The sequence below is a fragment of the Phascolarctos cinereus genome, unplaced genomic scaffold, assembly GCF_003287225.1.
Source record: "Phascolarctos cinereus isolate Bilbo 61053 unplaced genomic scaffold, phaCin_HiC Scaffold_4;HRSCAF=312, whole genome shotgun sequence".
Classification (NCBI taxonomy): Eukaryota; Metazoa; Chordata; class Mammalia; order Diprotodontia; family Phascolarctidae; genus Phascolarctos; species Phascolarctos cinereus.
The window spans coordinates 335188818-335202903 of record NW_027555847.1 but is presented as its reverse complement, the minus strand read 5'-3'; the positions used below and the strand labels follow the sequence as shown (position 1 = coordinate 335202903).

At 38.0% G+C, this 14086-nt stretch overlaps 1 protein-coding gene and 1 pseudogene across 2 annotated transcripts in view; one reads left to right on the top strand and one right to left on the bottom strand.

The window, feature by feature from the left end:
• LOC110202752 (ras-related protein Rab-3C) overlaps window positions 1-14086 on the top strand; it is a 352324-nt gene that overhangs the window by 65065 nt on the left and 273173 nt on the right. The gene's annotated exons all lie outside the window — the stretch shown is intronic.
• On the bottom strand, window positions 8267-12479 carry LOC110202756 (ubiquitin-ribosomal protein eL40 fusion protein pseudogene; annotated as a pseudogene).

Below are 14086 nucleotides of genomic sequence, written 5' to 3'. Positions count from 1 at the left end.
TCAACCAAAGCTAAGTCTGCTGGTTGCTATTTTTGTCAACAAATTTGCCATTACCCTCTTCTGCAACCTAGGGTACTGCAACCAATAGGTTTATGTACTGTGTAAGAAGCCAGTATACAGAAACACAAAGGATCAACCATCTCAGCAGGTGATTCTCCATATCATCACTTTTGTAACACCATCTGGACCTACCAAGACTAAGTTTGCCAGCTGTAGGCATAGTCACCTATTTATAGGCGCAGTTACGTGGTTCTCCAAGGCTATCACAACTAACCCAGCTGAAGAAGGCTGAGCCTTTCACAAGCTCCTGTAAGTCTTCTCCCACCTCCACAGAGACCAGGTAGGTAATGTTCTCCCTTTGTTAGTAGGTAGAGACCCATAGGTGGCCCACCCAAAGTCTTACGTGACCATTGTCCTCTTCATGGCTCTCCCTACCATATGACCTTTGCCTTTCCAAGGATGCCTTGTCTAATTTAATTTTCAAGCTTTTTTTTTTTTAGTTTGTTTTCTCTCAGAGAAAAAGATATATTTCTGGTAGTTGTTGAGTTATAACATGTTTGAAAAAAAAGTACTTTGTAAAGTACTAACTAGATGAACATTATTATTGTTGTTATTTGAGTACATGGTTTATTTCCTGTTCCTAGTCTGTAAGGTCCTTAGGGGTATGCACCGTTTTTTCTTTCATGTCTACCACCTAGGATAGTACCTTATACTTAGTAGAATACAGATACCACCAATATCAATTCTCATTCTGAGTTTCATCATTTGTAGGTATTATTAATAAATTAGCTTGGTGGTACCATGTATAGAATGTTGGGCCTGGTGTCAGGAAGATCTGAGTTCAAATCTGTCCTCAGACACTTACTAGCTATATGACTCTGAGCAAGTCATTTAACCTCTGTTTGCCTTGGTTTCTACAACTGTAAAATGGAATAGTAACAACACCTACCTCACCGGGTTGTTGTGAGGATAAAATGAGATAATATTTATAAAGTGCTTAGCATAGTCCCTGGCACATAATAGACAGTATATAAATGTTCATTCCCTACCCCCTCCATATACGCAGCTAAAATCATGAAAAGTCAATATCATTATTTAGTATTTCAGACTTTAGAGACAATGAGCTAAGATAAGAGAACTTGACTCAGAGGAAGTCCCTTGGCCCTAGCTAAGAGATGTCATTAGGTGCATGTCTCAGTCTCAAGTGAGCCCGAACATTTCTGCCCCAATAGAAAGGAAGCAATGTGTCATAAAGCTCCATCAGGTGATTGGTGAAATTACCTAAATAGCACTGACATTTCACATGATTGCCATTTTCTCTTTAGTTTTTAATAACTTAACAATCATCTCTCTAAAAAAAAATAATTCAAATATACCAAGTCACTGTGTGAAACCACGGGGGGAAAAGATAATGGTGGCCTTAGTACTCATTATATTTTTTGAAATAAAAATACATTAAGCTTTAGAATCTTTGCCTAACCTTGAGCTTTCTTCTCTTCTCAATTCAAATGAAAACAACAGCCTTATTTCTGAGTTTACTGTCAGACACCAGAAGCCCTTAAAAACACATCAGCTATTCAGATTTGATAAAGATGGTTGTCAATCTTCTTGGATTCAATTCAAAAAGACTAAATAACAATTATAGCACTTGCCTTGAAAAAAAATATGTGTATATAGTAAGTAGTCTCAAGGTATTTTTGTGGATTCTTCTTTTCTCTAATTTACTGCACTAACAGGGTCTTACAATGAATTCTTTATGAGTCTATCTTGTTAAGATTATCTCAACCAATTATTAATATACTAATACTACTAGTTAATAGTAATGAATAGCTAGCATTTATATAGCACTTGAAGGTTTGCAAAAAAATACCTCAATGAAAAATTACTTGCATTTATATCCACTTTTTTTTAGGCTAGAAGGGAACTTAGACACCATCTAGTCCAGGATGGGGAACCTGCAGCCTTGAGGCCACCTGTGGCCTACTAGGTCCTTAGATGCAGCCTTTTGACTGAACCCAAGTTTTACAGAACAAATCCTTTTATTAAGGGAAATTTATTCTGTGAATTTTGGATTCAGCCAAATTTGAGGACCATGTATGGCCTCCAGGCCACAGATTCCCCACCCTTGATCTAGTCCAATCATCTGATTTAGCAGATAAAGACCCTAAGGCCCAGAAAATAATGATTTGCCCAATGTCACACAAGTAATAGGTAGGGGAGCCAGAATTCAAACTCAGGTGCTGTGACTCCAAGCTCAACGTCTTTCCCCTGTAGCACCCTGCCCCCAAACCTTACCAGGATAGTTGTAACTCCTCCTATGAAGTCGTCTTCTGATGCCTTGTTGTGGAATGTTGGGACTCCCAATCCTCAAAGATTGTGCTCTAACTGTGGAAGACCCTACAAAAATAAAAGTCTTCAAGTATGTGCTTGGCTATGGACTGTATGTTCTTGTCCCAAAACCAGTCTAATTACATTCAAAGAGGCATGATGATAATTTGGGGAATAAGGAGAGAGTCAAAGTTAATTCTCAAAAGAACCTTCCTGTGAAGAGGTTCTTAACCTGAGGTCTGTGAGGTTGTTGTTTTTTTCCTAAACATTTTGATAATTATTTCAACATAATTGGTTTCCTTTACAAAAATTTTGTTCATTTTAAAATGTCATTCTGAGAAGGGGTCTGTATGCTTCATCCAGACTGCCAAAGGAATCTATGACACAAAAAAGGCAAAGATTTCCTGTTTTAAGGGGTAACGGCACTTTGATCTGTATTAGTGGAGTGAGTGAGCATACTAATAAAGCTGCAGATACTGAGGCATTGAAGTCTACATTGCAAATATAAGTATCCTTAAGGCATCTTGTCACTGACCCTCTAAATGTGGTCCAAATCATGAGGTCCAAGTTTGCCATCATCTGAATAATAGAGATTACCTGATGGGAAGTGACCTGCACTGCTATGCCAGCTTCTCAGATTCCTTCTGTGGGATTTTGAGTGACGCATGGCTTCCAGATGGCCCATTTTCTCACAGGATCTGTGCTGAGCCCCCTCCACCCTGCAAGCCAGCATCAGCATGCCCCTCCACAGACAGAGAAGAAGCTGTGGACTCATTCATAGATCTTGTGGAAAAGGCATTTTCTGTGTTCTCTAGATGCCAATGGCAAATGCCTTCTGAATGCATGCCACAAACAACATTTATCCTAGAGGCTGATGGTTCTATGAAGTTGAATAACACATGGCCCCTGCTCTCAAAGAGCTTGGACTTCAATACAGACTATAAGATGCCAACAAGTACAATATAAACATAGGATCATAGCTATAGAGCCAAAAGGGACCTTAGAGGCCATCAAATCCAAGCTCCTCATTCTATAGAAGAGAAAATGAAGACCAAGGGAAATTTAATGACTCATCCAAGGTCCTCTAGGAGGTAAGTCTCAGAGGAGGATTTGAACAGAGCCTTCCAAAGCCATAGATGAAATCAACTATGATCAGTACAGAAAAGAGGTACAAGTGACATGACAGATCTAAGAAGAGAAAGGAGGAGGAGGTATGTGTGTGTGTGTGTGTGTGTGTGTGTACGTATGTGTCTGGCAGAAATCCATATCTATATATCTCTAGCTCTATACATATTAATAAGCTACTCTTCTAAATTGGAAATCCTTCTGGGAGAGTTAAAACTGAAAACCATCAGTCATTCCTACCTTAGTGTGAATTAATTTAATCAAACTACTTTATTCCCATGCCCTGAGGGATTTTGAGGTTCTGAAGTGATTTTGGAGATGAGGCACTATGAATGCAGACCTGAGTGGGTGTCACAGTGGAGATCTCTGGACAATAAGAGAATAACAAGAGGTAACATGCTGGGGTATTCCAGAGGTGGGGAACCTGCAGCCTCCAGGCCACGTGTGGTCCTGTAGGTCCTCAAGTGTGACTCTTTAAGGGTTAGCACTAGAGGACCTAGAGAGCCACATGTTGCCTAGAGACCACAAGTTTCCCACCCCTGATCTATTCTATAATTTTGTCTGTGGCTAGCCCTGGTTACCTCCTGTTTGTGTATGAGAAACACAAACTCCCCTTTACGTGGTAGTTCAAAGGAAATCAGTAGTCAAAGCACAAGGGTCCTCTTTTCTTGTATTAGGATTAATTTTCCCCCCTAGACTTTACCTGCCTTTCTTTCAAGTCTTCAGACACAGAGGCACTAGCTAAGGCATAGCTGTGAGTATTGCCTGAGTGAGTTGTTTGGATGAGTTAACTAAAAAAATTTCTTCAAATCGGAGCTTTTTAGGTCAGAGTAACACCCATTGTCAGGGACAAGCTGTCACTTTCATTATTCCCATTTCTGTTTCATGCCAGTGAGTGTGAATGCCCACTGGGCAAATCAAACCATTGGTTCTGCTTAACGTTCCTAAGAGAGCTCATGTAGTCCTGTGCATAGACTTAGAAATAATGATGGAAGGGAAATAAATTCAGAAGCTTGGAACAAAATCTTTACCAGAAATAGAAGACCTTTAAAAAATTCATTCACAGGAATCTTTGCATGTAGAACATGCTTTCCATTCTCTTTATTTGTTATTGTTCAACAGCCTTATATGCAAATGAGACCCTAGGAAGAAGTGACCAATCCCCAAGACACACTCAGTCAAGGCTAGGAGAGAAATGTGATCTAACAGAAAGTGCTGGGATATAAGTAGGAAGACCTGGACTCTTTGGCCTTGTTTTCAAAGTGCTAGAAAATGAGAGCTGGGAGGGTCCTTAAGAGAGCCTGTAGCCCAACCCTATCCTTTTACAGATATAGAAAGTAGGTCAGAAACAGTTAAGTGATTTTCCCAAGGCCACATAGTTAGATTGTAGCATACCTAGGTTGTTGTTATTATTCAGTTATTTCAGTCATGGCCAACTCTTCATGACCCCATTTGGGGTTTTCTTGACAAAAATAATGGAGTGATTTCCTTCTTCAGCTCCTTTTACAGATGAGGAAACAGGGTTAAGTGACTTGGTCAGAGTCACATAGCTAGTAGGTATCTGAGGCCAGATTTGAACTCAGGTCTTCCTGACTCCATGACAGGCACTATACCTACTACATACCTAGCTGCCCTAGCATACCTGGCACTAGAACTCGTATTTTCTGCCTTCTAGTCAGGTGCTCTTTCTGACATAAATCACTTAAAACCTCTTTGTGCCTCCATTTCCTTGGATAAAAAAATGGAATTTGTAGCATCTATGTAACCCCCAACTCTCAGGATTGCGGTGAAGAAATGGTGAGGTAGCATGTGTTGAAAGTTAAATGGTGTTCAATAAATGTAAGAGGGAGTTGAATTGAACAGGCACTGACTTTAAAGACTGTTATTTCTAGAGCTCTATTGTCCATTAAGGAGAGCGTCATTTTATGTTTAGTATTAAATCTGAGGGTTGAGATCATCTGTAACTTCATAATAGCTTTTGTACAGGACCAATGATTTTATTAATAGAGGGAATTCCAGGTGAGGAAATTCTTCCACTGCTACAAATTGATAACTGCTCTGTCATTTATGGTCTTAGAGAGTTGCCTGGGGGCAATGGGGTATTAAATGACTTGCCCAAGGTTGCCTAACCACTGTGTGCCAAAAACAGGATTTGAACTCAGGTCTCTTTTTTTAAAGCTTCAAATTCTTATTTCATATTTAATTTTTTCCAAATTCCACGTAAAAACAATTTTAACATTCTTTTTTCTCAAATTTTCAGTTCCAAATTCTCTCTCTCCCTCCTCTCCCCTCCCTCCCCTGCTCAAGGGCAAGCAATTTGACATAGGTTATAGATGTGTAGTCATGCAAAACACATTTCCATGTAAGTCATGCTGTGAAAGAAAGCAGACAAAAAAAATCCCAAGAAAAATAAAGAAAGTAAAGAAAAAGCATCTTTGATCTGCATTCAGGCTCTACCAGTTCTTTCTCTAGAGATAGACAGCACCTTTCATCATAAGTCCTATAGAATTGTCTTGGATCATAGTATTGCTGAGAATAGCTAAGTTATTCATAGTAGATCATCATACAATATTGCTGTTCCTGTGTACAATGCCATCCTGGTTCTGCTCATTTCACTTTGCATCAGTTCATATAAGTCTTTCCAGGTTTTTCTGAGAGCATCCTGCTCATCATCTCTTAAAGTACAATAGTATTCCATCACAATGATATACAACATCTTGTTCAGCCATTCCTCAATTATGGACATCCCCTCAATTTCCAATTCTTTGCCACCACTAAAAGAGCTGCTATAAATATTTTTGTACACATAGGTACTTTTCTTTTTTTGTTTTTTATTGTTTTGGGATACATACCTAGTAGTGGTATTGCTTGGTCAAAGGGTACACATGGTTTTGTAGCCCTTTGGCCATAGTTCCAAATTCTATTCAGAATGGTTGAATCCATATACAACTTCACCAATAGTACATCAGTGTTTTAATTTTCCCACATTCCCACCAACATTTGTCATTTTCCTTTTCTGTCATATTAGCCAATCTGGAAGGTGTGAGGTAGTAGCTCAGAGTTGTTTTCATTTACATTTCTGTCATCAATAGTGATTTATAGCATTTTTTTTCATATGACTAGGGATAGCTTTTATTACTTTGTCTGAAAACTGCCTGTTCATAGTCTTAAACTATTTATCAATTGAGTAATGGCTCTTACTTCTATAAATTTGCTTATTTTCTATATGTTTGAGAAATAATGTCTTTATCAGAGAAACTCACTATAAAAATTGTTTTTCATAGCAATGATTGCCAACTATGCATTTCTCTCCCTCCCATTTTCCCTTGGTTTATCTTACTCTGTCTCTCCTTTTACCCTTTTCATTCTCAAAAGCATTTTGCTTCTGACTTTTACCTCCCCCAAATTGCCTTCCTTTTTATCAGCCTCTTCTCTCCCTCACCCCACTCCTGCCTTCTCTTATCCTTTCTTCTTCCTACTGTCCTCTGTGGTAAGATAGATTTCTACATCTTACTGAGTGTATATATTATTTCCTCTTTGAGCCAATTCTGATGAGAGTAAGGTTCGTATGCTCCCCTCCCCACTTCCCCCATTTTCCCCTCCACTGTAAAAGCTCTTCTGTGCCTCTTTATGTCATATAATTTATTCCATTTAACTCTCCCTTTCCCCTTCTCTCAGAGCATTCTTCTTTCTTATCCCTTAATTTAATTCTTTTTAGATAACCATACCATCACATTCAGATCACACTTCTGCTTTCTGTGTATACTCCTTCTAACTGCCTTAACAATGAGAAAGTTTTTAGAAGTTATAAATATCACTTTCCCATGTAAGAATATAAACAATTTAACCTTATCAAATCCCTATCCTTTATGATTTCTCTTTCCTGTTTACTTTTTATGCTTCTTTTGCATCTTGTATTTGAAAGTCAGATTTTCTATTCAGCTCTGGTCTTTTCATCAGGAATGCTTGAAAGTCCTCTATTTCATTGAATATCCATTTTTTTTCCCTCTGAAGAACTAGACTCTGTTTTGCTAGGTAGGTGATTCTTAGTTGTAAGCTTAGCTCTTTTGCCCTCTGGAATATCATATTCCAAGCCCTCTAATCCTTTGGAAGCTACTAAATGTTGTGCTAAATTGACTGTGGCTCCATGATATTTAAGTTGTTTCTTGTTGGCTATTTGCAGTATTGCCTCCTTGGTCTAGGAGGTCTAGAATTTGCCTATAATATTCCTGGGAGTTTTCATTTTGAGATCTCTTTCAGAAGAATCCATGGATTCTTTCAATTTCTATTTTACTCTCTGGTTCTAGAATATTAGGGCAGTTTTTCTTGATAATTTTTTGAAAGATTATGTCTAGAATCTTTTTCTGATCATGACTTTCAGGTAATCCAATACTTTTAAAAATTATCTTTCATATACCTATTTTCCAGGTCACTTTTTTTAAATGAAGCATTTCTCTTTTTCTTCTATTTTTTTCATTCTTTTGATTTTGTTTGATTCTTGATGTCTCATAAAGTCATTACCTTCCACTTCCCCAATTTTAACTTTTAAGGAATTATTTTCTTCAGTGAGTGTTTGTACCTCCTTTTCCATGTGGCTAATTCTGCTTTTCAAGGCATTCTTCTCTTCATTGGATTCTTGTGCTTCTTTTACCATTTGGCCTAGTCAGATTTTTTTTTCTGCTTCTCCACTAAAAGGGGATTTTATTGATATCACAGCCCCATTAAATCCAGGAAGAAGGCCTGGTTACAACAGACTACTCAAGAGCACTTCAGTCAGGGTAGCCAAACTAAAATGGGGTCTGGAGGCTGGTCTTTATATGACTTTCTTCTTGGGGTGCAGATTGTTGGTGTGGCTGCATTTCTTTTTATAGCAATTTACAACACTGGGGTGCAGGCGAGCATAACACTTGCAGCAGATCATCTTGTCACAGTTGTACTTCTGGGCCAGCTGGGGAAGGGAAGGCTCAGTGATGCCCCCTCAAAGACAAAGCACCAAGTACAGAGTGGACTCTTTCTGGATGTTGTAGTCAGAGAGAGTTTGGCCATCTTCTAGTTGTTTTCTAGCAAAAATCAAACATTGTTCATCTGGTGGGATACCTTCCTTGTCCTGGATTTTGGCTTTGACATTCTCGATAATATCACTGGGTTCAACCTCAAGAGTGATGGTCTTGCCCATCAGGGTCTTCACAAAGATCTGTATCTCACCAATACTGTGCCTGCCGCTCAGCCACCTTGCTATAGAGAAAGGGCCCTAGTCTGATTTTTAAGGCATCATTTTCTTCATTTTTTGCATCTCCTTTACCAAGCCATTGACTCTTTTTTCATGATTTTCTTGCATCACTTTCATTTCTCTTCCCAATTCTTCCTCTATCTCTCTTACTTGATTTTTAAAATCCTTTTTGAGTTCTTCCATGGCCTGAAACCAATACATAATTTTCTTTGTGGCTTTGGATGCAGGAATTTTGACTTTGTGGTCTTCTTCTGAGTGTGTCTTTTGATCTTCCTTATCACTATAGTAACTTTCTATAGTCAGAATTTTTCTGATGTTTGCTCATTTTTCCAGCCTATTTCTTGACTTTTAATTCTATGCTAAAGTGGGGCTTTGCTTCCCAAATGGTAGGAGTACTGTCCCAAGTTTCAAGTTTTTTGTGCAGCTATTCTCAGAGGTAATTCTGGGGCCCTGTTAGTTTTGGGCTCTTTCAAGGTGGTATGATCTAGGCAGAGGTGTGCTTACTACTCTCCTGTACGATGCACCAGTTTATGAGTGACCACAATTACTCTTTTCAACCCTGAAACTATGATCATGGTTCCTGCTCCCCTGAGGCCACAAGCTCTCCTGTGCTAGTGCTTCACCTGGCACTGGGACTAAGACCCAGGATTTTGACCCAGATCCAAGTATAAGCAATGCAACAGAGTTCTGCTCCTGGTGCCAGCAAAGTGACCTCTGCAAATCTTCTTCTGACCCATTGTCCAATCCCCTTACCTAAGAGACCTGGAAGCCACCACTGCTGCCATTGATTCAATCTCCCTGAGGCCTACTTCTGGTTTGCTAGAGTCCTGTCTGCCAGTGCTGGACTGTGTTCCACTGTCACCTTGGTGCAACAGAATTTTTCTGCTGACTTTCTAAGTGTCTTGGGCTGGAAAGTTATTTCAGTCCATTATTTTGTGAATTCTGCTGCTCCAGAATTTGTTTAGAGTCATTATTTAAAGGTACTTGGAGGAGTTTGGGGAAGAGCTCAGGCAAGTCCTTGCCTTTACTCCACCATCTTGGCTCTGCCTCCCTGAACTCAGGTCTTCTCAACTCTATAACTGGCTTTTTATCTATGATGCCAGGCTGACGTTCAATGTCAAAGTATAATGAAAACAAAAACAAAAATAAAAATCAGCAACTTTACATAGCATTCATTGAGCCTGGGCTCAACATAACACCATCTGCTTTCAGATATTCTTATGGGATTGCTGCAGGGCATCCATGGTTAGCCAAATGTATTACATAGTGTGGTGAGTTGAGCAAGGAATCAGGCTCTTCATCAGAAAATGGCTGAAATGCTTCATTCCTGAAAATCCTCTCCTGTGTGCTAGAATTTTATCATCACAAGTGCTGACTTTTCTTTCTGTTGGCTTAAGTGATACTTTCTTGTATCTTCTCAAAATGGTAGGTTTGAGAATACCCACTTTTGGGGGGGGGAAATATCCTTCAGGTCTTCAGCTGCTAGAGAGCAATGATGACTGCAATAACATAACACTCACCACTTCTATTATAGAAACCATAATAATAATAGTAATAACTTATTCATGTATATGGAGAGGAGAAATGAAAGAAATGGAGATGGAAGACGTTGGGGGAGAGAGAATGCTTTAAGGTTTACAAAGTGCTTTACATGTTATTTCAATTGATCCTCAAAGCAACTCTGTGAAGTAGGATCCTATTATACCCATTTTGCAGATAAGAATATTGAGGTAAACAGACTTAGCTGGCAAGTGTGTGGGGCTAGATTTGGACTCAAGTTTTCCTAACTTCAAATCAAATTCTCATTGTGCCACCTAGCTGCCTTTAGGACTTTAAAGTGATGACCCAAGAGGTGGTAATCATAACAGGCAACGTTCAGTTCAGTTGTTTTTCAGTTATATGTGACTTTTCATGACCACATTTGGGGTTTTCTTGGCAAAGATACTAGTTTGCCATTTCCTTCTCCAGCTTATTTTACAGGTAATGAAACTGAGGCAAACAGAGTTAAGTGACTTATATGGGGTCACATAGCTAGTAAATGTCTGAGTCCAGATTTGAACTAATGAAGATGAGTTTTCCTGATTCCAAGCCCAGTGTTCTATCCACTACACCACCTAGCTGCCCATATAATGGGCAATGCAGTTGAGCAACAGGGCCTATGATCAACTAAGCTGACTCTGTAGCAGAAAGTACCAAAGGGCAGCATGGGAAAATCATCCCTTCAGTTTCCTAATTAGATCTGTCTGCCATATATTATTATTACTATGACTAATGACTTGTCTTGCTGCTTAATGAAAGCACTAAATGAAAGCACTCAGGCAGACAGTGGGCCTGCAGGAGCCTGCACCAGCCCATTTATGGTTTTCCTAGGTGCTGACCTCAGAGGACCCTCAGCAAAGAGATGACAGAAGTGATGTTTCCTTGCTATTTTCCTCCATCCCATCTTCCTTCTTACAATTTCTGTTTCTAACACCTTCTCTCCCAAGCATTCAGTGTCTCAGCTGCCTGGGAACTTCCATATGAATGAATGAATGAATGAATGAATGAATGAATGAATGAATGAATGAATGAAACGTTATGTGCAAAGCACTCTATTAAACACCGTGGAAACTATACAGATAGAAAATTCAAATAGTCCCTGATCTCAGGGAACTCACGTTCTAATGGGATAGCAACACATATGAAAGGTTTCAGCTGCAAGTCAGATGGAAAAGTCCAGCAGTAATTAAGATGCAGCTGCAAAGCAGATGACAATAGCCCTTCTTCAGTGTCATTTCCACTGATTTGTGCCCCACATAGGCCTACCCCATTATCACAGAGTTGGCACTCTCCAACCCATATGGGCAAGTTGGTTTACCTGTGGGGCTCATTTTCCTCATCTGTAAAATGAAGAAATTAGATTAGATGGTTCTGAATTTTCTTCTAAGTACTAATCCTATACTGCTTGGACTTTCCTTCTTAAGTACCCACCTCCCCTAAATCAAGGAACCTCTCTTGTTCCTACACCCACTCACTACCAGGGGGTGGGGAACCTGCAGCCTCAGGGCCACATGTGGCCCCCTAGATTCTCAAGTGCAACCCTTTGACTGAATCCAAACTTCACAGAACAAATTCTTTTTTTTTTTGTTCTATGAAGTTCCAAGCTTGGGCAAGTTCTTGTGATGTCAGGTTTAGATCCCTGAAGTGATTTGTTTGACTTACTTCATGCAACCAATGGAATTTTTAATGAGTAAGTCTTGTCTCCATCTATTATATGTATTGAGATTTTCTAAAGTGGGGTATGGAGAGCAGAATAAATTACTTCATTCTAATTTCAGATATGTGAAAGAAAGATCCAAGGAGAAAAATTTGTGCTATATATTTTGTACAGATTTTCAAAGAGAGAGCATCATTCTAAGTGCTTAGGAATAGTCTAATGTGGGAGCCTAAAGTAAAGCAGAGAGGGGAAAACATGGATAGAAAACAGAGAACCAGTCACGAGAGATAAGGAGGAGCAATTGGGAAGGTCCCCTAAATGGTGAAATTACAAATTTTGTGGCTTATCAATAACAAACAGAGGCAAAGAGTAATTCTTCTCAACTTATTATTCACATTTTAGTATGACTCTTCCTATCACAATTCATAGGCTTTCACTGTTATATGTACGTGAACTACTTTTATCTGAGGAAACCCTTACTGAAAAGTCAATCTGGCCACATATTTTGGGAGAAAAAAATTTGTTATTCATTATCTTATCTGAACATCACAATCTCAATTTCTGTACTTCTGGTTGGAGATATGGGCACTTACCTGCCATCATTTCCACTGAATCACTGAGAATTAGTAAGAAAATGCAAGTCTTCTTGGATAGAATGAAATCTGGAAATGTCTAACCTCTTTTTAAAAACTCCCCCACTTCCTGGTCTTCCATACTTCAGAAGAGTATTTTTATATATGTGTGTTAATCAGGACAAGCCATGATCTGGGTATGTAGCTATCCAAATTCCTTTGTCAGATTTTTTAAAAATTTAAATAATTTATTTTGCATCATCTTCATTTTCAAATATACTCTTGCCTACTCTCCTCTCCCTAAGCCATCCCGTGTTACAAAGAATAAAAAAATAAGTTCATATAAATCTTCCAAAGCATCTCTGTATTTATTATTTTCATCACTTCTTATGGCAAAGTAATATTCTGTTACGTTTGCATATGACAGTTTTTTGATCCATTTCCCAATCAATGGGTATTTTCTTTGTTTCTAGTTCTTTGCTACTACAAAGAGCATTTCTAAGATTTTATTTTGGTGCATATGAGACATTTCTTTATATTATCTTTATGGGATATATGCCTAGTAGTGGGATCTCTTAGTCAAAGAGCAGAAAAAAAAAACTTAATCATTTTTTTTAGCACTTTTCCCCCCAAATTGCTTTCCCAAATGGTTGGATCACTTCACAACCCCACCTGCAAGATATTAGTATATTTGTTTCTCTTCAGTCCATTCAACATTGACTTTTTCAAAATCTTTTGTCATCTTTGACAGTTTAATGGATATAAAGTGAAATCTTAGAGATGATTTTATTTGTACTTTTCTTATTGTGATTTGGAACAATTTCATATAGCTGTTAATGGTTTGCAATTCACCTATTGAGAACTATTTGCTCTACACTTTGTTCACTCATCCATCAGGGGATGACTTTTTGTCGTATGTTTAATAAATAAATAAAATATATATATGCATATATATAAACATGAAGAAATATGTATGTATATATAAACACACATATATATACAATACTTAATATACATGTATATACACACATGCTAATATACACATTATATATACATATATACACATATGAATATATCTATATGTATATATTAGTTCTCTATATATTTTGAATATCAGACTTATTAGAGATGTTTGATACAAATATTGTTTCCCAATTGATAGCTCTGCCTTTATACTAGCTGCACTGATTTTCTTTATGCGAAAGTTTGTAGGTTTCATGTAATCCAAACTATTTCATTTTTGGTTATTGCCTCTATCCTTCGTTTAATTAATAACTCTCCTCTTTGTCCTAACAGTGAAAGGTACTTGATCTAAATCTTTTCTAACTTTTTTTTTGGCATGACCAAAAATCCATTTTGAGCTTATTGTGGTACATGTTTATGTTTAACACATTTGTTTATACTCAGTTTTTTAAAATTGCTTTCCAATTTTCCTGCTAGTACCTATCAAACAGGGAATTCTTTAACAAGTACTTTAGGTTTGGGGATTGGTGGAGTATTTAGTTATTAAATTTGATTATTTTAAATTTTTCCCCTTATCTAGTCTATTCTACACATCTATCTTTCTATTTTTAACCAGTGTCAAATAGTTTTGATAAATGCTAATTTATAATATAAATTGAAGTGTAAAAGTGT